The sequence below is a fragment of the Lissotriton helveticus genome, chromosome 7 (assembly GCF_964261635.1).
Source record: "Lissotriton helveticus chromosome 7, aLisHel1.1, whole genome shotgun sequence".
Lineage (NCBI taxonomy): Eukaryota > Metazoa > Chordata > Amphibia > Caudata > Salamandridae > Lissotriton > Lissotriton helveticus.
Window position 1 is genome coordinate 587,864,816 of NC_136068.1, and position 16,897 is coordinate 587,881,712.

A 16,897-nucleotide genomic window follows, 5' to 3' on the forward strand; every position below is an offset into this window, starting at 1 on the left:
AGACACAGTTCATGTGATCTATGCGCGTGCACAGCGCCAGCGACGTCACACACCACCATTTGTCTGTGCCTCGCATCAGACTTCAAAGGCTGCCGCTCCCCCCCCAATCAGACTTCAAAGGCTGCCGCTCCCCCACCCCCGCATCAGACTTCAAAGGAATGCGCTCCCTCTCCCCCTCCCCCCGCCACAGCAATGCCGAGAGCTTGTTTTGCTTGCTACTCCTTCCCCTCTACTTTCCCTTTGTTTTCCTGTTTCCCCTTGCTTTTTCCCATCTCCGTCATCCATCACATCACTCGGGGACACCACCACATCACTCGGGGACACCACCACATCATTCTGGGGCACCACCACATCACTCAGGGGCATCACCACATCACTCAGGGGCACCACCACATCACTCAGGGGCACCACCACATCACTCAGGGACACCACCACATCACTCAGGGACACCACCACATCACTCAAGGGCACCACCATATCACTCAGGGACACCCCCACATCACTCAGGGACACCACCACATCACTCAGGGAACACCACCACATCACTCGGGGACACCACCACATCACTCGGGGACACCATCACATTACTCAGGGACACCGCCACCTCACTCGGGGACACCACCACATATCTCAGGAACACCACCACATCACTCAGGGGCACCACCACTTCACTCAGGGATACCACCACATCACTCAGGGACACCACCACATCACTCAGGGACACCACCACATCACTCAGGGGCACCACCACATCACTCAGGGACACCACCACATCACCCAGGGGCACCACCACATCACTCAGGGGCACCACTCAGGAACACCACCACATCACTCAGGAACACCACCACATCACTCAGGGGCACCACCACATCACACTCGGGGACACCACCACATCACTCGGGGACACCACCACATCACTCGGGGACACCACCACATCACATATTAATTTATATATTTTTAAAGCCAAAACATATTTTAAAAAATTGTCATTTACAATACCAATAGCTCACGCTTTCCTAATGTGAGACCTATTGCATTGCAAATGCTTGTATTTGGTTTCCTCCCACAGAGCACCTCCCAATTTCTGTTAATATAACACTTCTGTGTTTATGTGTTCTTTTGGGGTACTATCTGTTTCTTTGATTTCTGATTGTGTCAATGTGTGTCCATCTTTGGTGGTTCAATTTCGGCGCCCATCACTTATTCTCTGTGTCCCATTCAACTACTGAGATGAAATGCCAGGCGCTTCAGACGCTGTATGTGCGAGGATAGCCCCCCAAACCCCTCCCGTTTCGCTACTTGTTGCTTTAGTGAGCCTTGGTCACCTGGCATTCAGCAGCCCAACCTTGCAGCACAATTATGGGCAAGGTTTGGGCAATTTCTGTCACATTTTCTCTGACGCTTGTTTATATAATGTGAACTTGAGCAACCCGAAGGTGTTTGAGCTCTTTACATGAGCTCGAGTTACATTACAAAATGTCACATTCATTTTTGTGGGCATTTTTATAGAGCGTGAACTCGACTGACCCAAAGGTATTGAAGCGCTTTCCAAAAGCGCCGGTTTATTACACAAGGTCAGGTTTATTTTTTTGTTTTTAGGTGCGTGGAGATTAAGTGATGCTGATGCTGCCCCTGTTTATTCATTATTTCCCCTTTAACTGACAAATGGTAGCAGCATACGTCCCTCCAATCTTCTCCCATGTCGCTGTCTGCCCGCCCCACTTCCTCTTCCTGAAGTCCTCCTCCTCTCAGAACTCTAATTGCAAAGCAAATCCAGGTCAGCTCCCCAGGGACTGTGATGCATTTTTTTATTACATAATGTTAACTTGAGCATCCTGAAGGTGTTGGAGCACTTTACATGAGCGCTTTTTACATTACACAAGGTCAGATTAATTTTTGGGGGCATTTTTATAGAGCACAAACTCGACTGACCCAGAGATATTGGAGCGCTTTACAAAAGCACCAGTTACATTACACAGGTCAGGTTAATTCTTTTGTGTTTAGGTGCACTGAGATTAAGTGATGCCAACACTATGCCTGTTCATTATTTTGCCTGACAAATGGGAGCAGAATTCATCCCTCCCACCTCCCCTCATGTCACTGCATGTCCACCCGCTGCCTCTTCCTGTCGTCCTCCTCCTGTCAGAGTTCTAATTTCAAAGCACATTCACAGCAGCTTCCCAGGGACTGTGAGGCATTATCATTATATAATGTGAACTCGAGCGACCCGAAAGTGTTGGAGCGCTCTACATGAGCGCTAGTTACATTACATGGGGTCATATTCTTTTTTGTTTTGTTTTTAGGTGCACAAAGATTAAGAGATGCTGACACCGTCATTATTTATTCATTATTTCCCCTGTGCCTGTAAAATGGGAATATTTTGTTGTTGTTGTTATGCTGAATGCCCCTATACTCAGGGGGCTGGGACAGAGGGCCGCCCGGAAGCTTGCTGGTAAATGGGTGGTGCAAGCAGTGTTTTGAACGGAAAACTGTGAAGAAGGACACCTGCTGAATCGAGGCCTGGGAAAGAGGGATGTGACGTCTCCGCCATTGGAAAGTACTTCACTGCTTTTTTCATATGCTGTTCAATACTCTAGTGATTCAGTCACACACCGAATGTTATAGTGCTGTTGACTTGCATTGAGGCACTTATCTTTCTGTCTGTGCGTTAAAAAGCCTTGGAATGTGTCCATAAATATTTCCTGAGGCAACGGTGTATTCCTGAATCAGACTGCATGACTCAGTGAGTAGTAATTGTATAGCTCTTCAATCCCTGGTGGCACATCACACAGGATAATGTGCTGCATGACTAAACACTTATAAGGTCCCAGCGGCTAGACCTATTGGCTGTGCCAATGCTTGTTTGTATATGTTTTTGTTTGTGAATGAAATGAATTATTTCATAATTTTTGTATTTGATGTGCACTTTTTTCTGTACTTTTCTGTATTGTATTGAGGCTTAAATCATATAAATTGCTTAGGTGGAGGTATCGGCTTGCATTAACCTCTCCCATGCTCATGACGAGCTGAGCTTGTCATAACAGCCACAAAGCTCGCACACAGGGCTAATTCCCCCGCTGTGCTGAGCGTTCTAAAGAAACGGGTGTGGCCGTGACGAGCTTAGCTCGTCATGAGCACACGGCCACCGTGGCTCATGACGAGCTGAGCTTGTCATGAGCACCGGGTGCTGTGCGCGCCGCCCTGCCCCTGAGCACAGCGGGGGAAATAGCCCAGCAGGCAAGGGGTTAATGATTTAGTGGGGGTCCACAGAAGTCAAAAGCTTAAGAACCACAGATCTAAGCAACTTCACATTCCTACCACTTTAGCAGGTACTACTTTTTATCTGTTCACATGGTGAGGAATCTACAGTTAGACGTATCCATCAGAAGAAGTTATTTACCTTTGGTAATGCTGTTTATGGTAGATTATCTAACCACAGATTCCTCACCACCCTCTCACCTCTCCGTTCTGTTTAATGATCTCCTTCTGCGTTTAACAATGACCCAATTTAGCAATCTGCACAGTGTCCTCCCAGTTTTCTGATGGACTCGCATCTGATGGGGTGCACAAGACTGTGAAGAAACTGACATCAGTGACCCTGGGAGGAGTTTAAATGCAGCTCTGTTCATCACTTCTGGAGTTTTTCAAAGTCAGCATGGAGCTTCATGATGCTACCTATCTGCGCCCAGGAGCATTGGTTTTTGATTTTCTGCATCCAGTAAGGCACCTGGGGATATTCAAAAAGTCAGGAATCTGCAGTTAGCTAGAGTATCCACCAGAAAGAGCATTACCGAAGGTAAGTAACTTGTTCGCCATTGCTGGGTTGGGGAGGTCATCTGGGGTAGGTGGAGATCAAAGGACTCTGGTCCCTGACGGATACCATACTCCATATCAATCTGCTAGAGTTGTGGCCCATTCATCTGGTGTTGATGGCCATCCTGCCATCCATCAATGGGAGTCTGGTACGGGTTCTCATTGACAATACCACCGCCTTCTGGTACTGCAACAAGCAGGGTGGAGTAGGGTCATGGGTCCTGTGCCTAGATGCTCTGTCCTATTGGATTTGGCTGGAACCTTAGGATATTTCCCTGATAACGAACCACCTAGTAGAATCTTTGAATGACAGGGTGGATGAGTACATGAATGGTGCCTGCACCCTGACATGGCACAAGGCATCTTTGAGCAGTGGTGAAAAGTCTGATCGATTTTTATACAACCATCAAGAATGTGCAGTGTCAAATGTTCTATCAGTTGGAATTTCCATGAAGGCATTCGCTAGTGATTTCTAGCTGGAATGGAACATTGGACTCCGATACACCTTCCTGCTCCTTCCCTTCTTGTCACTTGCTCTGAAAATGATCCGGAACAACTAGTCCCAAGGCATCCTAGTGGCTCAGATTTGAGCCAGGAGGGTGTGGTACCTGGAAGCTCTGGACATGGGTGGGCAGGCTTCCTTCTAGTCAGGCACCCACTTTTAGAGCATTACCTGTTGAATCAGAAGGGCAGTCTCCTTCACCCAGGCGTGCACAATCTACACCTCCTTGTGTGGAGATTGAACAGTGGCAGTTGACTGCATTGATCTGCCACATAAAGTGATGGATGTCATCCTTGCCACCAGGCACCCTTCCAAGAAGTCTTATCTATACCAGATGCTGGGGCAAATTTGTGGCCTGCTGTGGAGTCTGGAAGATGGACCCTTTACACACTAAACAGTTGTATGTCCTGTTGTTTGATTTGGCTTTATCCCAGCAAGGCCTTGCTGTGGGCATGATTAAAGGGTATTTGTCGGCCCTACCAGCCTTTTTACATCTACCAGACCAACCATCCTTATTTAAATCATCTGTTGTGATGAAGTTTATTGAAGTTTGACACACATATCCTCCCAAACCATTTGTAATACTACAGGAGGACTACAGTGGAACCTTAACTTGGTCTTGACGTTTCTTCTATGTACACACTCCGAGCTGATGCCCAACTACGTGTTGCTTCTTTGGACCAGGAAGACTGTCGTCCTCATTGCGATCACTTAAGCTTGTCGCATGAGTGAACTTCAGGCACACCGGCTCCTTTTTTTCTCTCGACAAACCTGTGCTGAGGACTCGGGTGATGTTCTTGCCTAAAGTTGTGACTACTTTTGACACTAAGCAGTCCATCATTCTCATACTGGTATTGACCCCTCTGACCCTTCGAAAGAGGTGGAGAGGCTCCATTGATTGGACTCCAATTTAGTTTTAAGCTTCTACATTGATCGTATCAAGGGCCATCGGGTGGACAATTAGCTTTCCTTGGCATTCTCTACGGCAAAGAAATGGAAGGATGTGCAGAGGAGTACTCTGTCAAGATGGATAGTTCTCTAATATTAAGATCTGCTGCGCAGTGGCCAAAAAAGCAGGCTCCAGAAGGACTGAGAGCTCATTCCACCAGGACTAAGGCTGCCGTCACTGCTTTGGTATGTGGAGTGCCTGTCCTGGACATCTGCCAGCCTGCAGCATGGGTGTCAATGAACACATTCACAAATCACTACTGCCTTAACAACCAGTGAGACAGGAATATATTTCTCCCATTTGATTCTGCAGAGATTTTTGATCTGATTCTACTCCACAGATTCTCTGCCTTTGGGAGGTACTGCTTTTGTACCTATGCTAAAGGTGAGGTATCTGCAGTGAGAATTACCTATTAGAAGAACAGGTTACTTACCTTCAGTAACGTTCTTTCTGGTGGATACCCCTTCTAACTACAGATTCCTCACCATCTTTCCTGTTCTGACTGGCCTGATAAGCGTGGCTAAAATACCACCAGAGTGACTTACCTCACTCACCTACAGTTACCCAAAATAAGTCAGCCGGACAGTGGAGAAGAATAAACAAAGCAAGTTTATTAGGCCACAAACTCCCATATGAGAGGGCCCTATATCGACCTCACCCCTAAGAGTGTGCCGAGAAGGACTGACTCACATCATCATGGTGATACATTATATTACGAGAAGGCAGAGTAAACACGCCCATAATGGAAAAGTACTGGTCCACCAGGAGTGTGGACAATGGCCTCATACAAGAGGCATCTGCACCTGCAATAGCAACACTTGTTATCATCTCCCAAGGACACAGAGCCAGGCCGCTACATCCCCAGCGCATGAGAACGGCCTGATAAGGAGTTTCGCTAGCAGGAGCTTCAGCTACAGTAAACCAAGAAATGCATATATGCTGACACGAGGAATTATTCCTATTCCTACGGGAGGGGGAATGAGCAAGTACAGTTTGCACGCAGAGAGAAATAATTCAAAATGGTGGCACACATGCTAAGCTAAGAACACTGCAAACGATATCACACGCATAAGTGAATAACTGCATAATGAGAACATAAACGTAAATGCGTAAATGCAAGTAATTAGTTAGACACATTCCGCTAACTCATAAGCATAATGTACGAAGGGGGCGGGGCTTGGGATTGACGCCTATCAGACCCTCCTTTTAGCGGACTGTGGCTAACACGTTTGTTTCCATTTATTAACCAAAAGGAGGGCCTTTACAGCAAAATCTATGGGCTGGGAAAAAACTGGAAAGACATACTTAAACCAGAACATCATCATGAATGAGTATCAACCAATTAGCATCAGTAAGCTCAACAGCATTGGAGACAGGGTATTGTTTCAATCTTTTCGTAGACTTTTTCATATTGCTGGCACACATGGAGCAACAAGGGGGAAGGCAGTAAACGCAGAGGCAGCATGACAGTAGGAAACCTATAACACCTATGATGACCATGAATATTTTCCAACCCCAGGAAGAGAAAAGACCCCACAACCATGTCTGTAGGGACCAGGTACCAGTATCTTGATGAAGTTCAGCAGCCAACCTATGAAGTTTCTGCACAGCCAAGTTAACTGTAGGGGCGGAGTCAGGAATATACACGCAACAAGACGTCCCGATGACGCGGCAAGCTCCACCCCTATCTGCCAGGATGACGTCAAGAACCATTCTATTCTGAATCGTAAATAATCTCATAGCCTGCATCTCCAGTGACATATTAGCTGCAATATCAGCTTCAGTATTCACTACCTTTTCCATAACCCGTGAAAGACGTCTAATGGACCTACTATTAAAGATAGGGCCCCAGAATGGCAACAGGCCTTTAGAAAAATCGTTAAACTGCTGTCCAGCGGTGTCCGTCTGATCAACGTCATCAACTTGAAGATCCCTCCTTTTTCGCTGTCCTTGCACCACGTCAAACCTCCTATGTGTCTTATGATAATCCGAAGGTGCTACATAAACAGGAGGGAGTAAATACGCCAGGTAACATGTCCCACCCCAACCCTCAGGCAACCACAGATACCCACTATCTCCACATACAAAGTAGACATTAGGGGGAGTGACAAGCGAAGGACTAAGGGTCAGCCGAATCGAGGTAGTCACATTACAAATGCTGTCACCCACCTTTATCGGACCTCTACCCTGTATACAGAAATAAAGCGAGGGTCCCACTACTGCTAGGGGCACCAGGGAATGACCACTACTATTCGCTGCAGGAGGGCGTCGGTATGCTAGAGAAGAGTTCAACTGTAGAAAACTCTCTCGCACCTTATCAGTGTCATTAGGTATCAGAAATTTGTCCAACTTTTTCGAGCAAGTCTCTAAAAATGTTTGGTCAAAACGTCCATCAGTAAATAACCGTCCAAGGGATGAGGGAGGCAAAGGGCGTACTCGCATCGTCAGTGTAGACTTACTGTCGGGGAGTCGTGGGGTGAGAGAGTCAGGCTGCTGAAAAAACTTTACCCTACCTATCAAGGTGTACCAGCCCACACAGCTATTCACAGGGGTCAATTGCAGAGCCAATAACCTATCCTTCTTATATGCTGCAGAAGGAAGCAACCCACATACCCAGCAATCTGTCACATTGTATACAGCGTGTGCATGATGTAGAGTTTTTATGAAGACATTATCACGGTAACCTTTTCTCATACATTGTTCACCATAATCAACAGTAACCATATTGTGTTCTGGTAAGGGAGAAGGGGTAGGAACCAATTTGTGGACGGGGTAATCTTTATCCAGGAAAAACAGTATTCCAAGCATGATCAGAAAGACAATAATGAGCACCACAATAACCACAATTTTACTTTTTCGTGATAGGGCACGCCATGGTGAATCTGGTTCTGGTCTGCGAGGGGCAGCAAAAGGCTGTTCCTCATCTGGTATTGGGCGGCCAAAAGGATACATTTCTGCTAGAGAACGGGGCAAGGGATATCCTAAAAGTTCAAAAGCTAGGGACACTACTAAAGGTTCAGACACTCCAAAACCGGCCAGAGGTGTTCTTCACCCTTCGATGGGCTGTTCTCCCTATGTCCGTTAAAGCCTCATAGGCAGGCTTTCGACTTCGCAAACCCTATTCCCTCGACGGAGTCACACAACTGCAGTGACTCAGGAGCACAGAACTTGGGCCCACGTACAACTCTAATGTTCCATTCAGCAATGTCTCAGAAGTGCACCAGGGCTCCTTTCAGCAGTCCATCCCTGTTGCTACAATAACCTATCGACTATAGTCCACTCCTAGTCCCTATCTCAGCCCTTCTTCCAGTGCTCAATGCGTTTGCCTCTCTTTCCTGGGCCGCAAGTTATAGCGAGTGCTCCCTCGCACTTCGGGGTCTGAAAACAGAATTGGTGGGTCGTTTTGAAAAGAGGTGGCTTCGGTCGCTTGAGCACCGTGACCGATAGAAGCCTCGCTACTCGTACTCAGGGCTGGCTTCCGTTCTTTTTCGTCGTGCTCCTCCCCAATCAACACAGCATCAGAAAAAGGGAGGTACTTAGGCAACGATTCTGTTTCGTGATCTGCAATGCCACCTCCTACCCATGCATCATAGGGTAAAGGTAGTGGAACCTTCCTTACGTGGGAGGCATGCGTCCACGCCTTTCGACCCTCCACTCGAAGTGCGGTGCGGGTGGTGAGCAGCACCAACCGTGGCTCAGACCATCTGGGCTCCAAACAGGACTTCCGCTGGTACTTCTTAACGACGACCCAGTCCCCTGGGTTGATGCCGTGGCCGGGCCCCTCAGGCAGCGGCTTCAGTGTGTCTGCTACCTGCTGGTGAACAGAATGGAGATCTTTAGTCAAAGCGTACAAGTAGTCTGTCAACATAGGATATTCTATCTCTGAGAAACATTTAGGTCTAGGAACTCCCCACACATTGGCGGGCCTGCCGAATACAACTTCGTGGGGAGAAACACCTGTCTTGGAATTTACTGTAACTCGTGTGGAGAGTAGAGCAAGGGGAAGAGCGTCTGGCCAGCGTAGCCCAGTACTTTCCTGTATCTTGGCCATTTTCAGTTTCAATGTACCATTAAATCTTTCAACTAAACCCGCAGCCTGTGGGTGTAGGGCTGCGTGGAATTTTTGAGAGATTTGTAATCCCTTACATATATTTTTCATCAGTTCAGCATTGAAGGATGTACCGTTATCACTCCAGATCACTCTAAGTAACCCGAACCTGCTAAAGTATTCCTTAATCAACATTTTAGCTGTCGACATGGCTGTACAGTCTTTTGTTGGAAAAGCCTCCACCCACCTACTGAATGCGCACACCACCACAAGTACATACTTAAGGTTGTTCACTCTTTCCATTTCAATGTAATCCATCTGTATTACTTCAAAGGGGTATGTTGGGGGTGCAAAATTACCCACAGGGACGGGTGTTCCCTTCCCAGGATTGTGTCGTAAACAAATCATGCACTGTTGTACCAAACGTGTGGCCACCCTGGAAATGTTCTTATTACTCCATACTGGGTCTAATAATTTACATATTCCCTTGGCACTTATATGAGCTGGTCCATGAGCCATTGTCACCACTGGGAGGACATATGCATTTGGGAGCAACCATCGTCTTTTGTCTGTCACATCCGTCCAACACTCATCCGAGTCCAACTGTCCATTTCCATTCTTCCATTCCTTCAGCTCCTCCTCAGTCACTTTCTCTTGTATGTTCCGCACACTCTGTACAGTATCTGCAAACATGTTAACGTCTGGTACCCATCTAGCCGGTCCAGCCACAAACATTCGCGGGAGTCTGTTCCTGGCAGTTTCTTTAGCTGTCTGATCTGCAAACGCGTTTCCCCGCCCTACGTCATCAACCACCGCTTTGTGTGCACTGCACTTTATTACTGCTAGCCGTCTGGGGAGCGTTAGAGCTGTCAGCAGGCGCAATATCAATGGGCCATGTTGAATTCGTTGTCCGTGTGATGTCAAAAATCCCCTCTCTGCCCACAGTCTTCCATAACTATGAGCCACGCCAAAGGCGTATTGGCTGTCAGTATAAATGTTCACATCCAATCCTTCACTCAGTTCACATGCACGCATCAATGCTATTATCTCTGCTGCTTGAGCTGAGTTGTACGGGACTCTAGAAGTCTCCACCACTGTTTGTAATGTCGTGACTGCATATGCTGCTGTTGTGGTACCGTCCGCTAGTTTAAAACAAGACCCATCAACATACAACTCTCCGTCAGGGTCATCTAGGGGCCTATCCGTCAAATCTACTCTCCCTTTTGTCTCCTCCTCTGTTCGGAACAGGCAGTCATGCACTTCACCATCTTTCTCATCTGAAGGGAGAGGCAACAGTGTGGCTGGATTCAGGGTAGCGCATCTTTTTATCGTTACATGTGGGGCAAATAGTGTCATCTCATAACCAGTCAGACGAGCGCTAGTTAAATGCTGCGTCTGTGTTCTGTTTAGTAAAATGTCCACCGCATGCGGTACCATTAACGTAAGAGCTGAACCCAGTACGAGCCCTGCCGATTGTCTTATCGAGACTGCAGCAGCCGCTGTAGCCCTTAGACAGCTCGGAAGCGCTCTTGCCACGTTGTCGAGCATTGCAGAGAAGTAAGCACACGGTCTCTGTTTCCCTCCAAAATCTTGTGTTAAAACAGACAACGCGCAACCTTCCGCCTCGTGCACATAGAGTACAAAAGGCTTCTGGTAATTGGGTGTTCCCAAAACGGGTGCAGAACATAGAGCAGTCTTCAACAACTCAAACGCTTCTTGGCATGCAGGTGTCCAAGGTAGGGGCTCGCACACCTCTTTTGTGGTCAGATACAGCAGGGGTTTTGTTAGTAAAGCATAATTAGGTATCCACTGGCGACAGTACGATGTTATGCCCAAAAATGCGCGCACCTCTCGCTGTGTGTTAGGTACTGCCATGTTAGTTATTGCCTTGACGCGCTCTGGTGTCAGCCTTCTCCCGTCCTTCGATAGGAGGTGACCGAGGTAGGTGACCTCCTGTCGACAGTATTGGAATTTAGGGAGGGACACCTTGTGTCCCTTACGAGCCAAATGGTGTAACAATTTAACAGTAGACTCTCGGCACCCCTCCTCATTATCGGAGGCGATGAGAATATCATCCACGTATTGCAACAAGACATTTCCTTGCGGGAGCTCCAAATCATCTAACTGTGCTTTTAATGCTTGGCTGTAAATACTAGGGCTTTCTGTATAGCCTTGAGGAATTCTACAAAATCTAAAACTGCGGCCAGCCAATGAGAATCCGAAGAGGTACCTGCTATCTGGGTGTACAGGTATACTAAAGAACGCATTCTTAAGGTCCAACACTGAAAAGTATTTAGCTGAGGGGGGTATCATAGTCAAAATGGTAGTAATGTCAGAAACCACTGGGTACTGGGGCTCAACAACCTTGTTAACATGGCGTAAATCAATCACAAAACGATAGACATCAGGTGTATTCTCACCAGCGTCACCTGAGGATCTTTTAAGTATCGGAAGTATCGGACTATTACAGATATTCGAGTCCGTTTCCTCGACTACCCCGATCCAATCAAATCCTGTATAATCTGCAACAGAGCCCTCGCTCCATCTCTAGAGATCTTGTATTGAGGTATGCGAGGCAACTTCGCTCCCACCTTAACATTTATGGACACCGGTGCAATGTCCATTTTTCCCACATCAGTATCGCTACTGGCCCACAGACTCGGGGGGACATCCCTGAACTCAACTGGGAGGGGCTCATCCTTTGAAAAACATTGCTGCGCATGCGCGACAGAAGGACCCATCGTAAGGTACACACCATCCGGGGAACAGTAAATCGTAGCATGCAACCTTTTTAACAAATCCAAACCCAGTAAATTCTCACCACAATTCGAAGTCAAGAGAAAGGAGGAGTCAACAGTGAAGGGGCCAATCGTAAGTGTCAAGGGCTTAGAGATGGGGCTAACCACCGGGGTACCAGAGAACCCCACTGAAATATTAGTCTTGCCAGACAGAGCCGCCCCTGGAACCTGAGAACGTGCTACAGAACTTTTCGTAGCACCTGTATCCAATAAAAATTTCTGATGGGATCCCGACAAGTCTGCCGTTACATAAGGCCCACGTTGATCAACATCCACAGAAACAGGTCCCTCACTCTGCCCTACGCTGTCCTAGTTATAGGAAAATCCTGTGAAATCATCCATGGCGTACGCATCGTTGTAGAACTGTCTATCCCTGCCGTCATCGCCCTCCCTCTGAGAATGCTGTCTATCCTTTCCTCCGTCAAAATAATTTCCTCCCGGTCTCCTGCCCTCCTCGGACTGTCTAGTGTCTCTATTCGCATCTCCCCGACCTCGTCCTTTACCAGGTCCAGCATGGGACCGTAGTAGTGGACAATCTTTCCACCAGTGCCCTTCCTGTTTGCAGTTAGCGCACTGGTTGGGTCCCAAACGCTCTCTTCTCTCTCCCCTTCCGAAGCTACTTCCTCGACCACCTGACACGGACGGGGCTCCCCGTCCTCTGCCCTTCGCTACTTGCTGCAACAAAACCTTTGTCTTCAAATCTTTCGCCTATTTTCTTGCCTGTCCTTATTCTCATTCTCTCTATGTTCATAATACTGGGCCATGCTCAAAATTCCTGAGGGGGTAGATGTTGTCCATGTACTCTCTGACGCTTGCAGTCGGGCCGATATTTCTGGCAGCAGATTCGTAACGAATCTGTTGACAAAAAGACGGAGCCCTCCATCTTGAGAGATATCTTGTCCGCTAAAATCCATAAATGTTTCTTCAAAACGAGTGAAGAAATCTGAAACTGCCTCATCCTTTTTCTGTTTGCAAGCCGTTAACTTATCCCAATCTACCTTCTTAGGAGGAATGAGTGAATGCATATATTTAATTATACGCCCGGGTAATGCTAGTATCTCAGGCTTCGGCTTCTCACCTGGCTTTCGTTCCTTATCCCAATCTGTAAATTCTTCCCAAGTACCTCCTAACTCCTCTCTATGTTCCGAACCCTTCACCTGTCTCCACACATCCACGGGGACCAATAATCCGAAAAACAGTTCAATGTCTGCTAACGTCATTACTGTTGAGGAGGCTGCCTCCGTTAATTCTTTGTAATAAGCCGTTGGATTTTTCCTTGAGTCGGGTAACTGCGCCTTCAGAGCTAATACCTCGCTCCTTTTCCAGGGCGTATACACCCATTGTTCTTGGAAATGGGCATCTACACGTGGTCTAGTCACTACCAGGGTGGTCTGGTCTACTATTTCAGGTACCTCAGGGTGAAATATGGGATGTACTTCACGCATTGGATGTATCCCCGGGAAGTGGGTCTCACCTGTCGCTGTTAGCTCATTCCTGTACTCCAACAAATACCTCAAACTACGGAGCACTTCCGCTGCTCCAGTATTAGCCCTGTAAGCATGAGTCTTAATATCGCGAAGAACGGCTGGCGCCACACCACCATATCCCTGCTCCCATAGCGCTATTAGGGTCGTTGACATGTGCCACAAAGCATGCTGTTGCATCAAAGGCTCATAATCCTTCATAGTAGACCAAATATCCTCTAGTGAATAAATATTATTCCTGGCCCATTGACAAGCTTGATTAGCTACCATGGTCTTCTCATCTAGGGGTACATTAGCACGTGTGAGTAACTTTCGTACCTGAGTAAATAGTCCGCCCTCCGCTCCTCTAGCAGGTGCTCTGAGGGGTGGCACTGGCAGAAACAGTGGGGATAGCGGGGCCGGCAGAGAACACCGGGGATAGCGCAGCAGACGCAGGGTCGCCGCCGAGAAAGGGAGCAAGGGTGCCGTGGTAGAAGGGGAAGTAGGTCCCCCTGCAGAGGAAGCAGGTGTACCGGACAAGGGAGGGGCACTGACTTGGGGAACTGAAACCACCGCCTGTGGGGCGGAATCTCCGAGCACGGGGTACAGCGGCTGTGGAGCATATGGGGGAGGGGGTCGGGCGCTCAAAATGTCTTCCATCTCGTCTATATCCTCTTCCTTTACCACATAGCACTTATTTTCTAATAACCTAAAACGCCTATCTGCGCGCTCAATCCGCAGCTCATTCTCTTTCTTAGTGTGTTCCCTAGCCTTCTGCGCCATGGTCTGTGCCGATCTTTTCTGAGCTACCTTCTCCTCCCTTATCTGCCGTTCTCGTGCCTCCTTCTGCCACATTCGCAAAGAATCAAACATACTCTGGCGGCTGCGCCTAGCAAACAATTTGTCTTGTAAATAATCTAATTTTGCTGCGTCAAAAGAGCCCAGTAAAGGCCACTGCAAATCCACATTATCCATTGTATACTTATGCCACAAAGAGGAAAACAAAATAGGAGGTAAGCCATGCTTGACGTACATGTCGAAATTCGGAGAGCCTTCCTGTGGGGCAGGTTGGCTCTTAGCCAATCTCACATCTGAAACCTCATCACAACACCCGAAACACCGCAATTTACTAAAGCACGGCATTTTGTTCTCTTACAAACACACAACAGCACAAAAATTCACAGTTTCAATATGCATATATCGATCAAATAGAATCCGCACCAAAACACGTGTTACCAAAATGGGACAAGGCCCGTCGACCAAGTCCTGGGAAACCTGGACCCTACCGCAGACTGAACAGCACACACCCGCTGTTCCGAGACTGGGAAACCAATCCGTTTCCCGGGCAGCACTACAAATCGGCAGGCGCCACACCCCGCGGGACCCGGCACTCTCCCACAAACCACCACATTAGGTGTTCGGGCGAGCCCAAAATCCTCACGTAGCAAGCCGCTCACCAACTCGCAGTACTATCCAGTCGGATTTTCACAAACCAACGTTCCCCAATCTCCATCAAGTCTGTCAGAGCGCTATCTGCACCCTGAGTTTCCCGGAGCACACTAGCCCCAGAAGCACACCGGCTCCTCCAATCACCAGAGACACACCGGTCTCACGGAGCACTCCGGCCCCTCAATCACCGGTCGGACCACTTACCTTCCGTGCGCGGTACCGACCTCTACCGTTCTCCACTTCCGGCTGCCTGGACCAACACGGTCAGCTCCAAGGTTCCGCCTTCCGGACTCCGGCGTAGGATCTTGGACCGAGACCTCCTCCGATCAGCAGGGTGGGGCAGCGCTGCGAGAACCAAGCTCGGCATCAAAGTGGGTACCCAGGCCCACCGTGCCGACCAGGGGGTCTCCGGCCTTCTGCTACCCACTTACGGGTGAGAAAGGTCCTAATCGCGGAGTTCCTGTTCGGGCGCCATCTGATAAGCGTGGCTAAAATACCACCAGAGTGACTTACCTCACTCACCTACAGTTACCCAAAATAAGTCAGCCGGACAGTGGAGAAGAATAAACAAAGCAAGTTTATTAGGCCACAAACTCCCATATGAGAGGGCCCTATATCGACCTCACCCCTAAGAGTGTGCCGAGAAGGACTGACTCACATCATCATGGTGATACATTATATTACGAGAAGGCAGAGTAAACACGCCCATAATGGAAAAGTACTGGTCCACCAGGAGTGTGGACAATGGCCTCATACAAGAGGCATCTGCACCTGCAATAGCAACACTTGTTATCATCTCCCAAGGACACAGAGCCAGGCCGCTACATCCCCAGCGCATGAGAACGGCCTGATAAGGAGTTTCGCTAGCAGGAGCTTCAGCTACAGTAAACCAAGAAATGCATATATGCTGACACGAGGAATTATTCCTATTCCTACGGGAGGGGGAATGAGCAAGTACAGTTTGCACGCAGAGAGAAATAATTCAAAATGGTGGCACACATGCTAAGCTAAGAACACTGCAAACGATATCACACGCATAAGTGAATAACTGCATAATGAGAACATAAACGTAAATGCGTAAATGCAAGTAATTAGTTAGACACATTCCGCTAACTCATAAGCATAATGTACGAAGGGGGCGGGGCTTGGGATTGACGCCTCTCAGGCCTCTTCTGCATATCTGAAAAGGCCCAGGCCAGGAATCTGCACACTGGCATCGATGATTGTATCATGCTCTGTGTCTGAGTGCGTGGAAAGAGAGAAACAAGAAACTGACGTCAGCTCACAAGGGTACCCCTTATATGCTGCTCTGCTCCGTCATTTCTGGGTGGTATGGAGCCAAAGGGCACCACTTAGCAGGCGCACTGAAGCATTACTGAAAGGTTTCTGGATCTAGCCTGATGCCTTAAGAATATTCAGAAGGTAAGGAATCTTCAATTCAATAGAGTTTCCACTAGAAAGAGCATTGCCGAAGGTTAGCAACTTCTTAGCAACTAGCAAATCCATACTCTGCTTTAGAAAGGCACTGAAGACCTGGCTTTTTTCCTCACACTAAGATCTGTTCTCACCGCTCCCTTCATCACTGCAGCGTCAAGACGCCACGGCATTCGAGCGCTATATAAGTACTTCAGTCAGTCAGTTTAAGGGGCAGTTGTCTCAACTTTGCAACAGTGAAAGGGTTATGTAGGTGCCCTTTCTGCTCTCACTTGCTCTTTGGCTTACGGTTCCGTTTTTTTTTATTGCCTATCTACCCTATGAAAACATTTGAATTACTTAAGAAATGTGTCCAGTTCCCTACTGGGTATGGTTCCATTGCAGAATTTGGATTTCGTCTCACTGTTTCTTATTTCATTTCCATTCAGACCTATGCCTTCT

General features: G+C 47.9%; 1 protein-coding gene and 1 long non-coding RNA gene across 10 annotated transcripts in view; one reads left to right on the top strand and one right to left on the bottom strand.

Annotated features, from left to right (window-relative positions):
- The window catches only part of BRD8 (bromodomain containing 8), a 791,877-nt gene that overhangs the window by 710,866 nt on the left and 64,114 nt on the right, over positions 1–16,897 (top strand). The gene's annotated exons all lie outside the window — the stretch shown is intronic.
- Positions 5,855–16,897, bottom strand: part of LOC144768792 (uncharacterized) — a 108,676-nt gene continuing 97,633 nt past the window's right edge. The window contains exon 3 of the long non-coding RNA XR_013598631.1: positions 5,855–9,078. This is a non-coding gene — a long non-coding RNA (uncharacterized LOC144768792). The remainder of the gene's footprint in view (positions 9,079–16,897) is intronic.